We start from the raw sequence: 22,799 nt of genomic DNA, 5'->3' as shown, positions 1-22,799 counted from the left end.
GAGGTGCTCCTATGTTGGGTGCACATATATTTATAATTGTTATATCTTCTTCTTGGATTGATCCTTTGATCATTATGTAGTGTCCTTCCTTGTCTCCTGTAACAGTCTTTAAAGTCTATTTTATCTGATAGATATATATATATATAGCTACTACAGCTCTCTTTTGATTTCCATTTGCATGGAATATCTTTTTCCATCCCCTCACTTTCAGTCTTTCAGTCTGTATGTGTCCCTAGGTCTGAAGTGGGTCTCTTGTAGACAGCATATATATGGGTCTTGTTTTTGTATCCATTCAGCAAGCCTGTGTCTTTTGGTTGGAGCATTTAATCCATTCACGTTTAAGGTAATTATCGATATGTATGTTCCTATGACCATTTTCTTAATGTTTTGGGTTTGTTTTTGTAGGTCCTTTTCTTCTCTTGTGTTTCTCACTTAGAGAAGTTCCTTTAGCGTTTGTTGTAGAGCTGGTTTGGTGGTGCTGAATTCTCTTCGCTTTTGCTTGTCTGTAAAGCTTTTGATTTCTCCATCAAATCTAAATGAGATCCTTGCCTGGTAGAGTAATCTTGGTTGTATGTTCTTCCCTTTCATCACTTTAAGTATATCATGCCACTCCCTTCTGTCTTGTAGAGTTTCTGCTGAGAAATCAGCTGTTAACCTTATGGGAGTTCCCTTGTATGTTATTTGTCGTTTTTCCCTTGCTGCTTTCAATAATTTTTCGTCTTTAATTTTGACAATTTGATTACTATGTGTCTCAGCGTGTTTCTCCTTGGGTTTATCTTGTGTGGGACTCTCTGAGCTTCCTGGATTTGGGTGGCTATTCCTTTCCCATGTTAGAAACTTTTTCGACTATAATCTCTTCAAATATTTTCTCTGGTCCTTTCTCTCTCTCTTCTGCTTCTGGGACCCCTATAATGCAAATGTTGTTGTGTTTAATGTTGTCCCAGAGGTCTCTTAGGCTGTCTTCATTTCTTTTCATTCTTTTTTCTTTATTCTTTTCTGCAGCAGTGAATTCCACCATTCTGTCTTCCAGGTCACTTATCCATTCTTCTGCCTCAGTTATTCTGCTATTGTGTCCTTCTAGTGTAGTTTTCACTTCAGTTATTGTGTTCATCTCTGTTTGTTCTTTAATTCTGCTAGGTCTTTGTTAAACATTTCTTGCATCTTCTCGATCTTTGCCTCCATTCTTTTTCTGAGGTCCTGGATCATCTTCTCTATCATTATTTTGAATTCTTTTTTTGGAATGTTGCTTATCTCCACTTCATTTATTTGTTTTTCTGGGGTTTCATCTTGTTCATTCATCTGGTATATAGCCCTCTGCCTTTTCATCTTGTCTATCTTTCTGTGAATGTGGTTTTTGTCCCACAGGCTGCAGGATTATAGTTCCTCTTGCTTCTTCTGTCTGCACTCTGGTGGTTGAGGCTATCTAACACCATTTATTATCTTTCCCATAAAGTAGTATTCTTGGCGCCCTGTGAAAGATTAGTTCACCGTGTATTTGTGGGTTTGGTTATGAGCTCTCAGTTGTATTCCATGTATCTCTGTTGGTCCATGTGCCTGTTTTTTTGCCAGTACAATGCTATTTTTTTAAACTGAAGTATAATTGACTTAAAATATATTAGTTTCAAGTATACTACATAGTGATTCAAAAGGTTTATGCCTTAACAGAAAGGTAACTATGATTAGTCTTGTTACCATCTTTCACCATATAAAGTTATTACAATATTAATGACTATATTTCTTATGCTATTCATTACATCCCCATGATTTATTTATGCTATAGCTGAACGTTTGTACCTCTTAAGCTTCTTAACCTAGTTTCTTTATCCCTTCACCACCCCCCCCATATCTCTGCCAACCACCAGTTTGTTTTCTGTATATATGAGTCTGTTTTTCTTTTGTTATGTTTGTTCATTTGTTTTAGTTTTTAGATTCCATATATAAGTGAAATTGCATGGTATTTGTCTTTCTTTCTTTGACTTATTTTACTTAGCATAATACCCCCTAGGTCCATTGGTGTTGTCACAAAAGATTTCATTATTTTTATGCCTGAGTAATATTCTGTGTGTGTGTATAGTCTTCTTTATCCATTCGTCTATTTATGGGCACTGAGGTTGCTTGCTTTCATATAGTTGTTACTGTAAATAGATCCCTAATGAATATAAGGTTACATATCCCTTTTTTTGAATTAGTGATTTTTTTCTTTATATAAATACTGGATCAATCATATGGCAGTGCTATTTCTAATTTTTTGAGGAACCTCTATACTGTTTTCCATAATGGCTGTACCAATTTACATTCCCACCAACCGTGCTTTAAAAGATTCACTTTTTCCCCACATTCTCACCAACACTTATTTGCTATGTTTTTTAAAAAATTTTTTATTGGAGTATACTTGATTTATAATGTTGTGCTAGTTTTTGGTGTACAGCAAAGTGAATCAATTATACATATACATATATCCATTCTTTTTTATATATTTTTTTAAAAATAAATTTATTGATTTATTTATTTTTGGCTGTGTTGGGTCTTCGCTGCTGCGTGTGGGCTTTCTTTAGTTGCGGCAAGAGGGGGCTACTCTTTGTTGCGGTGGGCGAACTTCTCATTGTGGTGGTTTCTCTTGTTGCACAGCATGGGCTCTAAGCATGCGGGCTTCAGTAGTTGTGGCTCACGGGCTCTAGGGTGCAGGCTCAGTAGTTGTGGTGCACGGGCTTAGTTGCTCCATGGCATATGGGGTCTTCCTGGAGCAGGGCTTGAATCTGTGTCCCCTGCATTGGCAGGTGGATTCTTAACCACTGCACCACCAGGGAAGCCCTCTTTTTTAGATTCTTTTCCCATTAGGTCATTACAGAGTAGAGTTCCCTGTGCTATACTATTTTCTGTCTTTTGATGAGAGTCATTCTGACAGGTGTGAGGTGGTATCTCATTGTTTTGATTTTCATTTCTCTGATTATTAGTGATGGTACATGGGCTTCAGTAGTTGTGGCACGTGGGCTCAGTAGTTGTGGCTCACATGCTCTAGAGTGTACGTTCAGTAGTTGTGGTACACGGGCTTAGTTTCTCTGTGGCATGTGGGATATTCCTGGTCCAGGGCTTGAACCTGTGTCCCCTGCATGGGCAGGCAGATTCTTAACCACTGCACCACGAATGAAGTCCCTTATTTTATTCATTTATTAGTTCTAATATTTTGGGTGGTATCTTTAGGATTTTCTATATATAGTATCATGTCATCTTCAAGCAGTGAAAGTTTTCCTTCTTCCTTTCCAGTTTTGATTCCTTTTATTTCTTTTTCTTGTCTGATTGCTGTAGCTAGGACTCCCAATACTATGTTGAATAAAAGTGGCTAGAGTGGTCAATGAGTATTTCTCAGACATTAAAAAAATATATTGCCATTTGCAACTTCACAGATTGTCCTAGAGGTTATTATGCTGTGTTATAAATCAGACAGAAAAAGACAAATACTGTATTATTTCATTATTATATGTGGAGTCTAAAAAACAAAAGGAAAAAGACTAATAAAAGAGAAACACAATCATATATACAGAGAACCAACAAGTGGCTGCCAGAGGGGAGGGGCTGGAGAGAAGAGAGAAATAGATGAGGGAGATTAAGAGGCACTAAATTTCAGATACAAAATAACTGTTCAGTATGACATGTACAGTGTGTGGAATATAGTCAATAATTATATAATATTTTGTGTGGTGACCGATTGTAACTTGACTTATGGTGATCATGTTGTGTACCAGGAACTAAACATAGTGTTGTAGGTCAATTATATTTCAAAAACAAACAAACAAAACAAACTCATTGAAAATGAGATATTTCTGGTTACCAAAGGTGGGGGTTCGGGAGAGGGAGAATTAGATAAAGGTAGTCAAAGGTACAAACTTCCAGATATAAAACAAATAAGAACTATGGATATAATGTACACCATGATAAATACAATGAACTCTGCTCTGGGTTATATATAAAAGTTGCTAAGAGAGTAAATTCTAAGACTTCTCATCACACACAAAAAATGTTAAAATATATTTTTCTATTTCTTTAATGAGATGATAAATGTCACTAAAATTATTGTGATAATCATTTCATGATATTCATAAGTTAAATTGTTATGCTGTACACCTTAAACTTATACAGTGCTGTGTGTTAATTATATCTCAATAAAATTTGAAGAAAGCATAAAAAATAAATTAAAAAAAGTAATACAGTGAGGGCTGTTTTGCCGGAGGGTTTTTCTCAATGTTTCCTCCACTCACATCTTTAGAACTTCCTTTAATACGTTCATCCCAGAGAGTTCTCTCTCCATGTCCTTGTCCCTCTGCCAACAGTAGACTGCCATCACTTGTTGGCAAGCGAGTCTACTACGCGATGCTAGTTAGGTTGGTTGGAGAAAAGTGCATTCTGTGTTCTAATACAGCTGTACTTTTAGGCAGATTCTGTGTACAGGGGTCTTTGAGGGGTGGGCCTCTAAGAGATTCTGCCTCCATCTGAGCTATGAAAGACCTCTAGTTGTCTAGGCTTAGAACCCATATCTGATTCTCCCCCAGGTTAGAGGGTGTCTTTCTGTTTCCTTTTCCAAGATGAAATGGGTCTTGACCAGTGTCCTAAAGATAACAAGGTTTCTGACCTCTCAGCAGCTTTAGGCTTTTGTTCCATAGAGGAGATAGAAAAGAGCTTCATGACTGTCCCATAGTGTTTGTTGCACACTTGGCAGAAAGCTTTGTCATTCTCCTGGAGCACAGGGAAATGGGACGCTTATTGTTAGGAGCTGCTATGAGAATACTTTTCACTCCCCTGAGAAAATTCTCATCATCTTCTGTTTTCTGATGAGTAATGAGGTTTTCAGTCCAGCTTCCTTCATATTAGAGCTACAGAATGTAAAACTGCTTAACCATAGCCTAGAATTGACAAAAGGAACAGGGTGCCCCTCGCTCACATTGCACTCAACAGCCCCTGTGGTCTTCTTGTAGGTTTTGTTAACTGAAAAAAAGGGCACAAGATGAGAGTGGCAAGTTAAGTTTTGTTTGGGCAAAATGAGCACTATAGCCAGGGAGACAGCATTTCAGATAGCTTTGAGAAACTACTCCAAAGAGGTAGGGGGGAAGGACAGTGTTATATAAGATTTTAGTGAAGAAGGTACATGCAGTCAAACACACATTTTGCAAAGGCTTGCTGCTAGTCATGAGGGGCAGATATTACCGTTAATGATTTTAAGGCTTTTATAGATATGAGATGTAAGAATTAGGCTCATAAAATCTTCTGAAAATATCTATCTGAAGCCCTGTTCTGCCAGTTTTTTATGAGCACAGAGTGTCTCATTCCTCATGTCCACCCTGAACTCCTTTCAGAGGTTGTTAAACATCAGCAGCTTCAGCACCTCATGATTTAATCTTTGTAGAGGTAGATGGCAAGTGCCAATTTGTAGTTGGCACAGCTCTCTCATGGTCACAAATTTGACCAAGGTTTGGGAGGCATTTCATGACAATTTTGTCTCACCAGAGCTATGAATTCTCATTCCCAGGTCAGGTGAGGATTTTGTTAGGTGACTCAATGTGCTATTACTGGACTAAGCCTTATTAACAGTAGCCAAAAGTCTCTGGACCACCTGTTTTACTAGTCTGTTATGGTAATTTCATTTAGAATAAAATTCTTAAGGGACAACCAATTAGAGCCTGTATGGAGAAATATACCAAACTAACCCAGAAGAACTAGACACAGCTAATTGGCCACAACCCCACAATTGGAATGATTTTTAAAACCAGCATGGAAAGATTTGATTGCCTGTTAGTAAATGTATGTGTTTGTCACAGCTACAGGAAAGAACTTTCAGGAAATGTTTTCTTTCCAAGGAACTTACCATAAGTGGTTGAAGTGGGTAGCGTTTCTCTCACAGACAGATGACAACGGTGATTGTATAGCAAACTTCATTGTGTCTTTAAAGCGGTACCCAGCCGACAGTACAAAAACAGCCCATTTAACCCCGATAGTATTAACCTAAAGATTTTTACCACTTTCTGAAAAAGTAGTTTTCCTCATAGTGATATTTTTCTGGAAGGGAAGCTATATCTTGCATGTGATCTGACTAGTGAAGTTTTCCAGAATCTTGTTAAACAAGCCTGTGTATTCTGATGTGCTGTTGAGCTACTAAAGGTGTTCATAAGGCACTTAGAAGTAAAGCCTTTCACAAGCAACAGTTCTAAGGCACCACGTGGCCCATGACATCTTATGGGAAGACACAATCAGCCCTGTTTCTCAAGAGGGCGGAAGATACCCTGGAAGTGTCAGGAATGTAGGTGGTTATTTACCACCCCCATAAAGCTGTGCAGTGAAGAAGAGCTTCAAACCTTCCCTGCCTTCTCTGTTCCAAGGGGAATCAAAGGAGATGGCTTTCCCTGGTCAGCTATGTCTTGTAATGACAAGCTGAGGGAAGGTCTGCTTTCAACAGAGAGAATCAGGCGAGTACGTTCTTTGCACTGCTCGGAACAGCTCCTTTCCCTTGAGTAAACTTGTGCATTTCTAGCAAGTTTCAGGAAAGCACATTTAGGCAGTGGGTTTTTGAGATAAACGTAGGTGTGCAGGCAGCGTTTTATAAAACAGATTCATCACGCAAGCGTGTGTGAAGGCCAACTCCCCTGAGTCTGCCAACAGATACTTAGGTGCCAGTGGAAACAAGGGCCGTTTCCTTCCCATACACAGTGAAGTTTCCCATACTAACCGGAAAAATCTTTCCACCAAGCCCTCGTCAGGAAATTGCCCTTTCTCGGGGAAGGGAATTATACCGTGTGTGTGAGCTGAGAAGGCAACCCCTGTGGAATCTTGGAACCCTGGCAAGGGTGTTTCTAGACCTTATGGAGCTAGATAAGCTGTGTTTAAGCCCATGGAGATAAAAACTCTCGCAAGCCTTCCCAGTTGAAGGTACTTCTCCGGAAGGAGTGCAGCCAATTGGTTCTTATGGAGAAAATAACACCTCTGCGGCCGTGTGTTCTTTCAGTGAGTGAAAGACGCCTTTAAAGTGTGGGGCAGGCAGTGTCTTGTTTAAGATCCCGGTGTTGCCACTCTAATCCAAAGGTGATAAAGTGGCCATGCAGTCGGTGTTTGAAGACTGATTGGGAAAGGATGCCTCTGTGTTGTAGGCTAATTGCTTCTCTCCATAGAGAGGGAAATACGAACCTGATTCGTACGACCCAGATGAATGAACAATTTTTGCGAGTGTACAGTCAAGGTCGCAACACTGATCCTTAGCGAGCTTTTGGGCAATGCGTTTGTTCCCAAGTGCCTGAAGCACCGAGACTTTTCTATCACAAACAGGTAACGAGACTTTTTTATAGGCTAAATTGGTCGAGTCCTTTATGCAGAGACCTAGCGATTCTTAGAGAGAAAGTGCCCATTGTCTCCCATACACAAGAGAGGGTTTCCCACCCTAACTGCGATAGCTTTTTCGAGGCTGCCGACAGGAAATGCTGTTCAGAGCCGTTTTTTTCAAGGAAGAGAATTCCTGCCTGTTATCTTAGCAATGCATTACTGTAGATACCCGTAGAACTCAGCAAGTGCCTTAATATGTGTTGTGGAGCCAGAAAAGCTATGCCTATGACTCTTGAGGGAAAAGCCTTTCCCAAAGCACCGTTCAACATACTCTGCACGGGAGGTAGGGAGGCCGTGGTTCCTCGATGCCGCAGCGCGTTCCGCCCTCTCCGGCTCTGCCCCTCGACGGTCGGGGGCAGTTAGCGTTCTCTGAGCGGCCGTCTCCCTCTCTCCTTGCCTCGCCGCAACTCGGCCTCTTCCGCAGGTCCGGAGAGCTGAGGCAGGCCGTGGAGCCCGTGAAAAAGGCGATGGAGCGTAGGTCACAGAAGAGGTCACGGAGCGGCACGTGCTTGGTCCCTGTGTCCCGGCCCGCGGAGCCGCGTGGCGCAGAGCTCTGGCTCTTCCCCCATCGCCTCCGGGCTCCGCAGCGCGCTGTCCCGGAGGACCAAGGCAACGCGCCGGAGGTGCTGCATGCGCAACTCCTGGCGGTGCTGGAGCGCGATGGGGCCGACGTCGAGGCCCACTAGCTGCCAGTGGGGAGCGATGGAGCCGGGAAGCCGAAGTGCATTGTTAGGGAAAAAAATGATGATACATTCTGTGGATCATAATGCAGAGCACATGCTGGCTGTATCCTCAGATGGAAAACCATATAGAACCCTGTTCTATAGCATAGAACATGCAAGGTTTCAGTGCATTTTACAAGAAAAAAATATAATTCAGATCACATGTGGAGATTATCATCCTCTTGTACTTTCAAAACGTGGTGAGCTTTTTGCATGAGGACAGAACTTAGACCGTCAGCTTGGAGTTGGAAGAATATTTGCTTCAACCCCCACACCACAGATTGTGGAGCACCTCTAATGGTCCCCTTGGTTCAGATTTCTGCAGGAGAAGCCCATAGCATGGCCTTATCCATTACTGGAAACGTTTACTCATGGGGAAAAATATTATTGTGGACAGCTGGGCCTGGGCCACAAATACAATAAAGATTCTCCTTCCCATATTGAAGTGTTGGACAATCAGAACGTTGAATTCCTCGCTTGTGGAGGCTCTCACACTGCCCTGCTCACAAAGAGTTTACTTTTGGTGATGGAAAGTATGGGCAGCTCGGTCACAATTCAACACAGAATGAGTTAAGGCCCTCTTTGGTAACTGGGCTCTTTGGGACTAGAGTGACCCAGATAGCATATGGAAGGCAGCACACACTTGCTTATGTTTCTGATTTGGGGAAGGTCTTTCTTTTGGTTCTGGAAAAGAGGGACAACTGGGAAACGGTGGAACACATAATCAACTGCTACCATGTCCCATGAAATTGCCATCAAATGAAGAACTCAAATTTGAAAGCCGTACCTCAGAAAAGGAGTTAATGATTGCTGGAGGGGATCAAAGCATTTTGCTTTGAATGGAAAAAAAGAATTCCTATGATGTTAATCTGAGGAGGAAAATTCCTACCTTGAATGAAGGCACTACATGTAAAGAGGTGGATTGCTGATGTGGGGACTAAACAGTGGCAAAATACAAAAAGGGAAATTAGAGTAATATTTTCATCTCTTTCATGTCTGGCTGGAAGTTTTTTAAGCTAACGAATAGCTGGAGAAACGATGTCTATTCATTTGGACTTAAATACAGCAAGGGACACCTTTAAGGAGTTAACCCAAAAGGACTGGATTACTAACATGATAACCACGTCTCAGGGTTACTCTGCTCAAAAATCTTCCATTTCATTCTCCATATCAGGAAGCTTTAGAAATTTTCTTCCTTCTCCCAGAATGTCCTGTGATGCATGATTATAACTGGGACAGTTTGGTGGTTCCGTTTGCAGAAGCTGTTTATAAAATAAGTGACCAGTCATCAGAGGTTCTGGAGGAATACTGGGCATCTCTGTAAGAATCTGCTTTCATCAAATTGGTCCAGGTGTAAAACAGCCATCGTTTCTCAACTGAATTATTGGACTGGATGTACTGAGCATAACTATCACATTAAAACTCTCCTAGAAATGTTGGAAAAGCTGCACAGGGTAAACCAGACTACATGTCAACTGCCTGAAAATATCTTCAAAGTAAATGAACTCACACGCTTGATTTTTATGAAGATGCATACAGAGGTCCTCCTGGAAAATGAACTCAGACACTTCAATGGACATCCAGTATCCTGTCATATTCAGTAATTTTCCATTTATCTCTAATATTCTGTCGAAAATTAATCTACATTATGCAGTCTCACTTTTAAAAATACAGAAGAAATTTTGAGCTTCTATGCGGATGGCTTGCATTGTGGCACAAGAAGTGTCTGAATTAGCTTTACGGCTCACCTTGAGTCTAACAGTCAGAAGGAGTCACTTGGTTGAGGATGTTTTGAATCAGCTAAATCAATATGAGATTGAAGATCTGAGGAAAGAGTTACTGGTTTCATTTAGTGGAGAAATTGGATATGACTTTGGAGGAGTCAGGGCAGTTTTTCCAGTTTCTCTTGGAAGAAATGACCCGGCTGGAATATGGGATGTTCACATATCCTGAAGAGGTTTCCTACATGTGGTTTCTTGTTAAGCCTAAATTTGAGAAGTTATTTCTTCTTTGGGGTTCTGTGTGGATTCAATTGCAATGTTGCTTACATCCCTTTCCCACACTCTCTCTTTAAGAAACTTTTGGACCAAATGCCATCATTAGAAGACTTGATAGAACTCAATCCTGTTTTGGCAAAGAGTTTGCCAACACTTCTAGATGATGAAGGTGATGACTTTGGAGAAGTATTTCACATCCATTTTAATGTGCGTTGGGACAAAAATGATGTAGACAATTCTTAACGGAAGTCACGTAACTGACCACCAGACTAACAAGAGAGACTATGTTTCTAAATATGTCAATTAGATCCTCAACATCTCTGTAAAGGCGGTTTATGAAGAGTTTCAGAGAGGATTTCACAAAGTGTGTGACAAGGAGATTATTGAATTTTTCCATCTTGAAGAACTCAAGGATGTGATTATTGGAAAATTACGACTGGGAAATATTTGAAAGAATGCACATTATGAACAAGGATACGACAATTCACATCCCACCAAAGGTTTATACAAATTGACTTTGGAGGAAAAGAAAAAATTCCTCTTGTTTCTTACACTTGTAGGAACTGACAGAATTCAAGTGAAAGGTTTAAAGAACATGAAAATAACATTTCGCTGTACTGAAAATTTGAATGAAAAAGATCCCATAAGAACACAGACATGTTTTGGTGTCCTCTACCACCCTAAATATTCTACCTTTAGAATTCTATTCTTTACCACTTTTGGTAAATATTTTCAAAAATAAAATTAACTCAAAAACAAAACAAAACCATACTCTGCACAGCACCTTGTGGCCCACGATGTCTTACGGGAGGAGACAATCGGCCCTGTGTTTCCATGAGGGCTGAAGATACCCTGGAATTGTCAGGTGTTTAAGATCTCCGTTATGCTGTCCAGTGAAGAAGAGCTTAAAAACTTTCCTGCCATCTGTGTTGCAAAGGGGAATCAGAGGAGATGGCTTTCCATGGTCGTATACGTCTTGTTTCCCTTTGTAATGATGTAGCTCTGTCTTAAAAGCTAGGACATCGGTCTTTGAATAACTGTATTCAACCAGGGCATTGAATATTTTTCCAGCGTTTGGAGAAGATAAGGCAAAGGGAGAGAAACATCAACCCCTCCTGGTGATTACCTCGAATAACAAGTTGAGGGGATATCGGCTTTCAACGGAATCAGGCGAGTACGTTCTTTGCAAAGCTCGCAGCAGCTCATTTCCCTGTGAGTAACCGTGGGCGTTTCTACCACGTTCGTGGAAAGCACCTTTCGACAGTGGGTTCTTGTTGGGAATAAACGTAGCTGAACAGGTAGGGTTTTCCATCACAGACCGGTCACCCGTGTGTATATATTTAGGCAGGATGCCTCACTGCTTCAGGCTAATTGCTTCTTCCTAAAGAGACGGAAACATGAACCACATTATAGTTTTAATTTGTGTTTTTCTAATAATTAGCAATAATGAGCATCTTTTCATGTACCTGATGGACATTTGTCTTCTCTGGAGAAATGTCTTTTTAGGTCTTCTTTCCTTTTTTGATTGGTTTGTTGGTTTTTTTTGATTTTGAGCTATTTGTATATTTTGGAAATTAATCCATTTTCTTTTCCATCATTTGTAAATGACTTACAAAACTATGTCTGTTGAATGAAAATGACGAGAGTGGACATTCTTGTTTTTATCCTGATCTTCATCATTGATAGTGGCATGTAATTTTCTTTTTTGTGTGATATCTTTGTGTGGCTTTGGTGGCATCACCACCAAATGATGATGGTGGCATCATCACCATTCATGATGGTGGCATCATGGAATTAATTGGAAAGTGTTCTTTCTTCTGCAAGTTTTTGGAATGGTTTCAGAATGGTAGGTAATAATTCTTCTCTGAATGTTTGGTAGAATTCACCTGTGAAGCCATCTGGTCTTGGACTTTTCGCTTTTTGGAAATTTTTAAATTACTGATTTTATTTCTATACTGGTAATTGGTCTGTTCATATTTTCTATTTCTTCCTGCTGAAGCAGGTACAATCTCTTTGGAGATTGTACCTTTCTAAAAAATTTTTCCATTTCTTCTAAGTTGTCCATTTTTTTTGGTGTATGGGCTCTACATTTATTTCCTTGTTTCTTCTCTTCCTAAACCAGGGTGACTATGTCACCCCAGTCAAACAAATATTTTCAATTTGTCTCTTACTTGTCATTTCTTCTTAATCCTATAAAGGCTTCTTGCCTTCCTTCCTGTTTGGCACTACTCCAAAAGAACACTATCTGCTTCATGAAGTGAAAAAGTTTGAAAAGTTTGAAAAAGTTATTACCTTAAACAGCTGTAGGGAAGTTAAAATTAATTGAAATCCTTGCTAAATTCTGGTAGATACCAAGTCTACACTTTCTACTTTAAACACACTCACTCCAGAGCTTGAAAAAAGGTTGCTAGGAAAACTGGCAGAAGCCAGCAAAGGCTGAGAAATCTTACCAGAGTCAGCTCTGCGGTGAACTGGAACAAGAAAGAAAGGTAAAATCTCATGCTGTCTCGCCCTTTTCAAGTACAGAATCTTGTGAATTTGGTTTTGGGAGTACCCATTGGCTGGATACCTTTCAATCCTTTCTCTCCCAGCAACACCTATAGCCTCTTGTTTGTCTCATTTGTGTCCTGAAAACTTGGCTTGGCTTCTGCCTGCTTGGGACATGAAGGTTGTCAGTTTTCTTGATGCAGAAAACTCAGTCATCATGTTCTGAGCCCCAAAATATGGCTGGACAGAAATGTGGGTTGCACTCTATTTGCAGCGGAGGTTCTACTTACTTTTGACAGCTCTCAGAGGAACTGTCTGTCTTTATTTCTTTTGGCTATGTTTGGGGGTGGTTCTGAATCTTGGGAGTGTAGTACTCTTGTCACCGTCCTTGGGGCCTCTTGTGTCTATGGGGTCATTTAATATCACTGGGAATATTTACCGTCTCAACTAAAGAATGTCACGTCATCGAGCCCTACAAGGATTGAGTCATTAATCACTGCAGTTGCTGACCTTCAACACACCCTGAAATCAGTTCAGAGTGCAGATCAGAATGAAGCACACTGTGCTCTAGGAAAAAGGCTTTCAGACAGTTATTTTCAGAAGAAAATTTTATGCATCCAAATTTTTGTATTTTTTTCCCCATGCTTAAAAAGACTAAAATCAAATGTATCTGTTTTCCATTACTAACAGCAACTTTTTACTGAGACGTGTTGTTGATTGCAGGTATCATTTTGCCAAATTCACATATATACTGACCTCCTTCATTACTGTTTTGGAAGAGTTCCTCAGAGCTATCTGCGAGGCTGTCTCCAGGGATACAGTCCTCACTAAGGCACTGAAAAAAAACTTGACTCACAGCTCTTACATTGTGCATTTTTTCCCCTGTCAACAGTTTTGGTGACCCATGAAGGTACCACAGGGAAGACTTCCTTCTTCTTCCTGAGCTCTATGAGGGTCTGGAGCCGTGGTGTCAGTTAAGGGCCCCCTGTGCCCACCCACCTCCTTGATGAGTCCAGATGAATTCGGCCGAGTTTCTCATGGTACAGCATATCTAACTCTTGATTGAAGATCCTGAGTTTATTCAGAAGCTGTTAAATTCCTCTTTATGAATAGGCTATCACTGAACTTAGGTTCAAGAAAAGGTGCCTGTATTTGCTCAGTTGAGAGACACTGAGGTTACCTCCAGTTGAGAAAGAGCTGGATAATTTTGTTTAGATTGGATGATTACGTAGGAGACTGACCTGATGTCAACTTGGCTGTCTTAACTGAATTTTTTTTTAGGATAAGACCAAAAGTATCACAAAAGAGCTCAGCTTTGAAGGAAAGGGAGATGTGCCCTCCCAGTCAGTTACAGATCTCTGAGGCAACTGAGAAATTTACAGGAATGGTGGAGGGAGAGTCCTCACACTGTGCAGCAGCCACATAGGGAAAGTTATTAATTAATTAAAAACTTGCTGCTCCAGGGACCACATGTAAGAGCGGCTGCTCAGTGTTCTGAGTACCCATGGCAGTTTTAGACTGCCTGGGGAGAAACCAAGACCTATAAAAAGAGCTGAAATGATTTTGGGGTGACATTTAGAGTAGTTAAGCTCACAAGGAGCACACCAGCCCACTGTGCAATTTTATTAATAAATTTTATCCCAAATAAATTCAACTTGAAATTGGGAGATAGGATTTCTAAGAAAGATAAATGAAGGGTGTCAGAAAGTGAATCTTTAACACCAAAGCCAGATTCATGTACAATACATATGGCACTTATATTTGCAAGTACCTACTTAACTGAGGAAATTATACTAAAAGAGATCTCAACCCTAAATGGCCAAATTAGGGTTCTTTTGATACTCCAAAATTGATGTTTTTTGCATATGCAACTAGAAAAAGCTGGCCATAAGATCAAAACAGACTGAATAGAATGTTTACTTTTGTATCTAGAAGCCTCTAAAAGAAGAAATGATAAAATAACTTCTTTGCAGGCAACCAAGAAGAAATTGCTTGAACTCTATCAAAATTTTAAAATGCTGCTAGCACTGACACTGTCTCTTTCACTGCTCCTCCATGAGATCATCTTCTATTTGAACAGCTGCTTCAGAAGCTATCTCTCTTTCTCATCCTTTTCTCTGCCTCTTGCTGCACCCTCTCCTCTGGTAAAGGAATCAGAGGTAGTTATGTCCCTTTTCAGGAGAAACTTATTACAGGAATAGGCTAACCAACCTTGGTGCATTCTTGGACCCAAGCAGAACTTAGAGTTTTAGGTAAGGATTTTCCCTGTCCTAGTCAAGACCCATTGGGATTTGTTAAGGAATTTAACTATCCGAGTTTATGAGTCTAGATTATCAGACCTGTATCAACTGATACAGCTGTTTCTGAATTATTCATAATTCTCCAACCACTGAAATGATCCTTACTTAACTTTGCCTTTTTAGAAGAAGAACTGGCTACTCTAATCAAATTAAGTTGGTCCACATTACAGGCAAACACTCTTATCAAACTGGTCAACCATCTTTTCAAAACCATTAAAAAGAAAGAAAAACCTATACTTATAAAAATTACAAACCTTTAATTGTAGCAATTTACTGTCAGCTGAGAGTTAACCAACCTCCACAATGACAGGAAAATATGGATTTTTTTCTTTTACTGTGGAGAGCCCGAACATTAAAATTGTTTGTATTTAGAAAGTAATCTAAAAGGTAAACTGGATTTTACACATGAATTTCAAGTTAAATAACAATAAGGCTGCTCTGAGGGAACACTAAGACACTTTCATCTTTTCTTCACCAACACCATGGGAGAAGTAGAAATGATTATACAAGGAGAAACAAAGGCCTAATAGATACAGGAGCCACCTTTTCAATCTTACCAAAATTAAAGCCTCCCTCCCTCAGAGTAATACTTCAACGCAAATGATGGTGGTTTCTAAAGCACCTCTTAAAGCTCTTGAATCATTACCTTTAGAATTTTACTTAGAAGAACTTAAAGGAAGGCATTCCTTTTCCCTAGTAGCAAGTGCTCCGATTCACCTGATAGGTAGAGATATATTAGAAGTCTATGAAGCCCACATTTTTTTCACTCATAAAGGGGGAATTTTTCATACCAGAAGGATTAATCAGACTTCCTTCACATATCATGTTTGTGACCCATGATGAAAGTGATGCTGAACAAGTTACTACATTTAGTACCTAAAGAAGTATGAGCATTTGAACCTCTTTGCTGGGGAATAGAATATTCTGAAGCTATAAAAGACCCTTAAATATCTCCTGGCTTAGACATTGCGGCATTGGGGTACATGTAATTTACCATTCTCCCTCTTTGTTCATGTAAACAAGGGGACTGCAATAAGAGTATAATTCAGCAGTATGTCCCTTACTACTAGACAGTCGGATATTATAGCCAACAGATATTATAGCCAACAGATTCAGTAGATTCAGTCTTCCCCCTTGTTTCTGGGTTATCACAGCAATAGCTGGGCTGTAGAAGAGAAAATCATATCACCCTCTCACTTTCTTTGTTCCCCACTCTGTGAAAGCCTTACTAATCTCTCATCACACACAACATTACTCAGCAGGCCCATTAATCGCCCATGAAATTACATTTCTTTCACCAAATATAACTCTTCACAGGTGTAATAAGCTTAATCCAGATACCCTACTACCAGAGGAAACAGAAGTCAATGATGAAAAACATGACGGCATTGTTTTAACTGACAATCATATCTCCCAGGAGATTTCACAAAAGCCCTATGGATAACCCTGATTTTATATTATTCACTCACAGTTCATACCTGTGAGGACATCATGGAAAATACCAGGCTGGTTTTGCCATCATTTGTCCACTGCCAATCTTTGAAAATGCTGCCTTACCTAATATCTCCTCTGCAAAACATGAATGAATAGCACTAAAAAGAGCCTGCCAGTTGGCAACAGAAAATCCGCTAATATTTACAGAGTCACTATGCTTTTGGGGTGGTGCATGATTTTGGTATGCTTTGGACTCAAAAGGGATATTTAACAACCTCAGGACAGCCTATTAAAATTGGGAAACAAGTAGCAGAATTATTTGATGCTATTCCGCTGCTAAGTGCATTACCTTTTATTAAGGTATCGAGTCATGCAAAGGCTGGCATTGCAGAAGCAAAAGGGAGCTCTTTACCTGATCGTCTTGCCAAGACAGCAGCTCTGCAAAATGAAAACAACTAATGGCACTATTTCTTTTCATCCTCCCAGGAACGTTACTGACACCTTGTTAAAATTTCAGGGATTGGTGCCAGAGAGACAAAACGACATGTGGAAACAAAGAGGAGGGAGATTCAACTCCGATAAAGGGCTCTGGATAGGCCCAAAGGGGAAATCTATCCTTCCCATTGGGGCTCAATATCCTATTTTACAATATATTTATGAGCTAACTCGTTTGAATTCAAATAAGAAGGTATTGTGGGACAAACACTATTTTTGGAAGTCTTCCTTTATTACAGTTCAGAGGTTTACTCAAGGTGCACCAATTGCCCAAAATATAACCCAGGGAAACAATTACACTGTTCTCAAGGATATTTTTCCATTGCTTTCATGTCCCTTTAAAGTTTGGCTGATTGTTTTTAACCAAATGCTTCCTTCTCAAGGTTACCAAAACATGCTTCTTATGATTTGTATGTTTTCACATTGGATTGAAGCATTCCCCTGCAGAAGTGCCACTTCACAATCAGTAGGAACATTGATTTTTAAAGAGGGTGATCCCCATTTGAGGAGTTTCCTCAGAAATACACAGTGATAGAAGAACTTATTTTACTGGATAAATATAGCAATGTGCAAGATTTGGTTGATTATCCAGCATTTCCATTGTGTTTATCACCCCCAGTCTTCTGGCTTAGTAGGAAGACCAAATGGAACAATTAAAATCCAACTGGCTAAAATACTTATTCCTTAGCCTGACCAAAAGCCTTTCCATTGGCACTCCTTAACCTCAGATCTACCCCTTTTGGCAAACGTCATTTGTCTACCTCTGAAATTATCACGGGAAGCCAACATGAACCAATATAGGTTAAAAGGGGATATGTCACATTATTGCAAAAATTTCAGTTACTAAAATGAAATTCTAGGGCTTCCTTGGTGGTGCAGTTGTTAAGAATCTGCCTGCCAATGTAGGGGACAGGTGTTCAATCCCTGTCCTGGGAAGAATCCACATACCGCGGAGCAACTAAGCCAATGCTCCACAACTACTGAATCTGTGCTCTAGAGCCCATGAGCCACAACTACTGTGTGCCACAACTACTGAATCCCGTGCACCTAGAGCCCATGCTCTGCAAAAAAAGAAGCCAGGACAATGAGAAACCCGCGCATTGCAATGAAGAGTAGCCGCCGCTTGCCGCAACTAGAGAAGGCTTGCACACAGCAACGAAGGCCAACACAGCCAACAAATAAATACATAAATAAATTTCTTTTAAAAAAATGACATTCTAAGCTTGTTTCTGAAGCTTATCACAGTGATCTACTTTTGAGTGAAGATCAGCTTTGGTGAGGATCATGACCTAGAAGCAGGAGATTATGTATACTGGAAAAGATATCATTTGAAGGACTTTCTTCAACCTAGATGCAAAAGCTCTTACCAGGTACGACTAACTACTCATGTGCAGCAAAACTAAAGGGACTGACACTTGGATTCATATTTCCCTCTTAAAAAGGGACCCCCACCAGTCTTGTCTATGGAGAGGATTGCTGATCTCAAAATCACCTTAAAACAATGCTCAAATGGTGAAGAAAAGACACCATCACCAAGAAAAAAAGAAGACATCAGGAGTAAACAGCTGTCCCAGGATGCCAGATCTGACGCGTATGATCATTTATAGTGTTTTCTTAATTTACTGGACTTCTGCATATGAATCAAATGTTTTTCTATCATGGGTATGATCTTATGCAGATTTTAGAAATCAATCCAATTGTTGGGTTTGTGGTCAATTACCTACATCCAATACTTCTGGTTTACCTTCGTGGATTTCTCCCCTCCAAGGCTCTAATTGAGGGGCTCTCAGAAATTTCATTTTAGAAGAAAGAAGTTATAGTTCTATTAAGGCCACTATTTTTATTACTAGATGGGACTTGGTAAATCAAAAATACCTCTTCTGACCCTAACCATAAACATAAATTTTACTGAAAGTTTACTCATGCTCAATCAAACAATGAACTAAATATCAGTCAAAAACCATAACTTCCACTTTGTAGGAGGAAACCTCCTGCAATCATGGAATGGATTTATAAGGTTAACCAAATTATAGTCATTTAAATTTAACAGCCCTCAATTAAACCATAATAAGAATAATTATTATTCTTATAATGGGCTCAGTGCCTTTTGAAAAAAGTCAGTATATCATTAACCTTAAAGATAGTGATTGGTATGGGACAGATTGGGTTAGGTGACTGAAGATATTCTGGGTAACTCCTTTTATTTTTTTAAATAAATAAATTAATTAATTAACTTATTTTTGGCTGTGTTGGGTGTCTGTTGCTGTGCGTGGGCTTTCTCTAGTTGAGGTGAGCAGGGGTTATTCTTCGTTGTAGTGTGTGGGCTCTAGGTGTGTGGCCTTCAGTAGTTGCGGCACGTGAGCTCAGTAGTTGTGGCCCGCGGGCTCTAGAGCACAGGCTTAGTAGTTGTGGCACAGCGGCTTAGTTGCTCTGAGGCATGTGGAATCTTCCAGTACCAGCCAGGGCTTGAGTCCGTGTGCCCTGCATTGGCAGGTGGATTCTTTACCACTGCGCCACCAGGGAAGCCCTATACTGGGTCACTCCTAATGTAACTCAGTGGATTTGTGGTACCAATTTTTGGCCTTAGATTCTTCCACGATGAATAAGGAAGATGGATTTCCTTAGACCAAATTAGATATAGCTTTCACAAATTTATCATTGGTATGAGCCTGATGGGTCAATAGATCAGTATTTCATTGGTATGACCATTTGGCAGACATTTTTGCATCTTCAGTAGGATTGGAAAATGTAACTCACCATATTGAAGCCTTAACAAAATTCATTCAATGGGTTTTTAAAATATTACTTACTTAATTAATTTATTTTTGGCTGTGTTGGGTCTGCGTTTCTGTGCGAGGGCTTTCTCAAGTTGTGGCGAGCAGGGGCCACTCTTCATCGCGGTGCGTGGGCCTTTCACTGTCGCGGCCTCTCTTGTTGTGGAGCACAGGCTCCAGACGCGCAGGCTCAGTAGTCGTGGCTCACGGGCCCAGTTGCTCCGTGGCATGTGGGATCCTCCCATACCAGGGCTCGAACCTGTGTCCCCTACATTGGCAGGCAGATAACCACTGCACCACCAGGGAAGCGCCATTCAATGGGTTTTAAATGACAGTAATCAAGCTATTAGCTTACTGAATTCTGAGGTCTCTGTGATGAAAAACGCAGTATTACAATAATCACATGGCCCTTAATAACCTTACTGCATCTCGGGAAGGCACCTGTAGCATAATTCAAACTGAATGCTACATTTTCATACCAGATGAATCCTCTAATATAACACATTTAATGACCCACATAAAAAGTCAGATTTCTGCCCTAAGCAATCCACTCCGCAGTGTTGGTGACCTCTTAAAAAAATGATTTGGTGCTGGAATCTCTTGGCTTAAATATTTACTTGTCACCTTCTTAATGCTTCTAGCTCTATTGCTTGTAGTCTGCCTATTTTACAAAATTATTGTTTCTTGCATCACCAAATGTGTGACTAAGACTCTGATAAAAATCTTAATGACTAGGTGACTTGAAACACTTGACCAAATATAGTTCTGTATGAAGTCAGTGATTGTAATAGTTTAACTGTAGATATGGGAAGAAGAAACAAGAGAGAATATTTTCCTGGATCAAAAGAGAACAGTAAGACAGATTGTCAGAGACTTTTGGCTACTGGTAATAGGGCCTAATCTAGTTATAGCACATTGGCCTATCAACAAAATTCTGGCCTGACCTAAAAATGAGCATTCCTGGCACCATGGGACAAAATGGTCATGAAATGCCTCCCAAATCTTAGTCAAATTTATGACCATGAGGGGGCACTGTTAACAAAGAATATCTCTCACTATCTGGCTCTACAAGAATTGAGTCTTTAGCCACTGTAGTTGTTGACATTTAAACACCCCCTGAAAGAAATTTAGGGTGGACATCAGGAACAAAGCACCCTGAGCTCTGAGAAAACTGGCACAACAGGCTTACAGATAGATATTTTCAGGAAAAAAATTTATGCACCCAAATTCTTGCATCTTCCCATACTTAATAACTAAAATCATTAACTAAGATATCTGTTTCTCATTCCTAGCATCAACCGTCTACTGAGATGTGTGTCAGATTAAAAGTATCCCTTTGTCAAACTCACATATGTATGGAACTCCTCCCTTATTTCTTTGGAACAGTTTCTCAGAGCTATCTGAGGGGCTGTCTCCGGGGATAAGTCCTCAGTAAGACACAGAATAAACAATTCATAGCTTTTACATCATTGTGTGCTTTTTTTTTCCTGTCAACAAATGTTTGCCCTGGGTGAACCCTGACAAGATAGTTGAAAAGATTACTTTTTAAAGTAGCTTTGTGGGCAGAAGTTGGCCAAATTGAAAGCTGATATTCAGAGCCTGATTGATTGATAGAAAACTTTTTATTTAGCCCTTCATCCTTAAAGTAAACTTGTACCCAAAAGGAAAGAAATACCTTTCAAAGACAAACAGATCTACATCTAGAATGTAGGAATCTTTTGATTTGTATTTTTTAAAGGTCCTTTTTTGTATATAGAAGTAAGGCAGGAGATAGATGGGCTGCAGGCTAGACATTTACAACTAGCTTCCTGTTTACACCTCCGGATAGAAATAACAACAGGAACAACACCCCATAATAGGTGATGCCAGGCCTCACACAGACCTCTGGGCTGGAATCCGTCTTGGAAAAAAAATGTGCACGCATATTGGGGAGTCTCCTAGGGCGGGTCAGGTGTGGGAAAGAAACCAAGATAATTCGCCAAGGTAAAGAAAGACCCAGAAAAAATGCCTTATATAAATGATGTCACTCCCTCTTTACTGCGCTCCTCTTTATTAGGGAGGATGCCCACACCCTTTTATCTGTGGATGTGTATCTTTGCCTTACTTCTTCTCTCTTATATTAAAAAAAAAATGTTTCTCTGTGTGCACTTCCAATTATTGTGCTATGTCTCTAATAATAAATTTAGTACTGGTTTTTACAGTTTTTGCCTCTTTGAAACTTTCTTCTTTTCAAGAGGGGCAAGAGACGGGGAAACTTTGCTTCTATCCTCTAGCCTTTGGTGGACATAAGCCACCCACGTTCAATTCTTGAGCAGGGAACTAGGATCTTGCTTCAAGCCACTGCTCACTGCTTGTCGCCTCAAGATCAGAAGCAAAATGAAGATAATGTAGTTGTATGGGTGGGTTAGTGCCTTGATATATTCAGGTTGAAACTCTTTGAAGAATTAAAAACAACTTTCCTACAAATTAATGACAATTTGTACAGTTTGACTTATGAATTTTTTACACAAACAGAAAAAGATCACCTATTATTTTTTACCAAACCCCAAACCTCCCTATTCATCTTAAAAGGCTTGCAGGTATTGTAAATACTCTGGTCTAAGGAAACAAAAGTTCTACGTGCAGGAATTTGCATTCTTTCTCTATGCTTTTGGGATGTAAAAGTTCTCCTTGGTCTCTAGAAACCCAAGTAATTCTTATCAGAAGGAAAGAAAGAAAGAAAGAATATTTGAAAACTAAGCAAAATTAAAATCTCAAAACTTCGTCCCCTTCACAAATATTAATGAAAAGTTTAAGCCATCCGGGTAGGCAAACTATTCTGCCAGGAAAACAATTTGGATTCTAATATTCTTTTATAAACTAGTGGGTTTTGCATTATCATACTCAGGCTAAATTTTTAAAACAAAGGCATAAGATCTCCATGTCCGTTTTTGTATGTCTATGTACGTATGTTTTATATGTGTGAGATGCTGTCTACCTCCAGACAGCAATGCCAAAATTAGCATATAAATAGCTCTATTTAATTGACTTAAAGAAAATTAAACATTTCTATAAATCAAGTTACTACCTTAGGAAACAAAAAAAAGAAGGGCAAATTAATTCCAAGAAACCAAAAAAAAAAAAGAAATAATAAGAATTAGAGCCGAAATCAATGAAACTGAAAACAAGAAGTCAGCAAAGAAAATCAATGAAACCAAAAACTAGTTGTCTGACAGACTGATTAAAAAG

The 22,799-nt window shown here is 39.7% G+C and overlaps 1 pseudogene across 1 annotated transcript; it reads left to right on the top strand.

The window, feature by feature from the left end:
• Positions 1-4,968: 4,968 nt before the first annotated feature.
• LOC309625533 (E3 ISG15--protein ligase HERC5 pseudogene) lies at positions 4,969-11,841 on the top strand (annotated as a pseudogene). Its single transcript has one exon. The product of its transcript is annotated as an E3 ISG15--protein ligase HERC5 pseudogene (transcript).
• The last annotated feature ends 10,958 nt before the right edge of the window (positions 11,842-22,799 follow it).

This window comes from Balaenoptera borealis (genome assembly GCF_965194805.1).
Source record: "Balaenoptera borealis genome assembly, chromosome: 3".
Taxonomy (NCBI): Eukaryota; Metazoa; Chordata; class Mammalia; order Artiodactyla; family Balaenopteridae; genus Balaenoptera; species Balaenoptera borealis.
The sequence above is the reverse complement of the archived record's forward strand: the minus strand, read 5'-3'. Positions and strand labels throughout refer to the sequence as shown.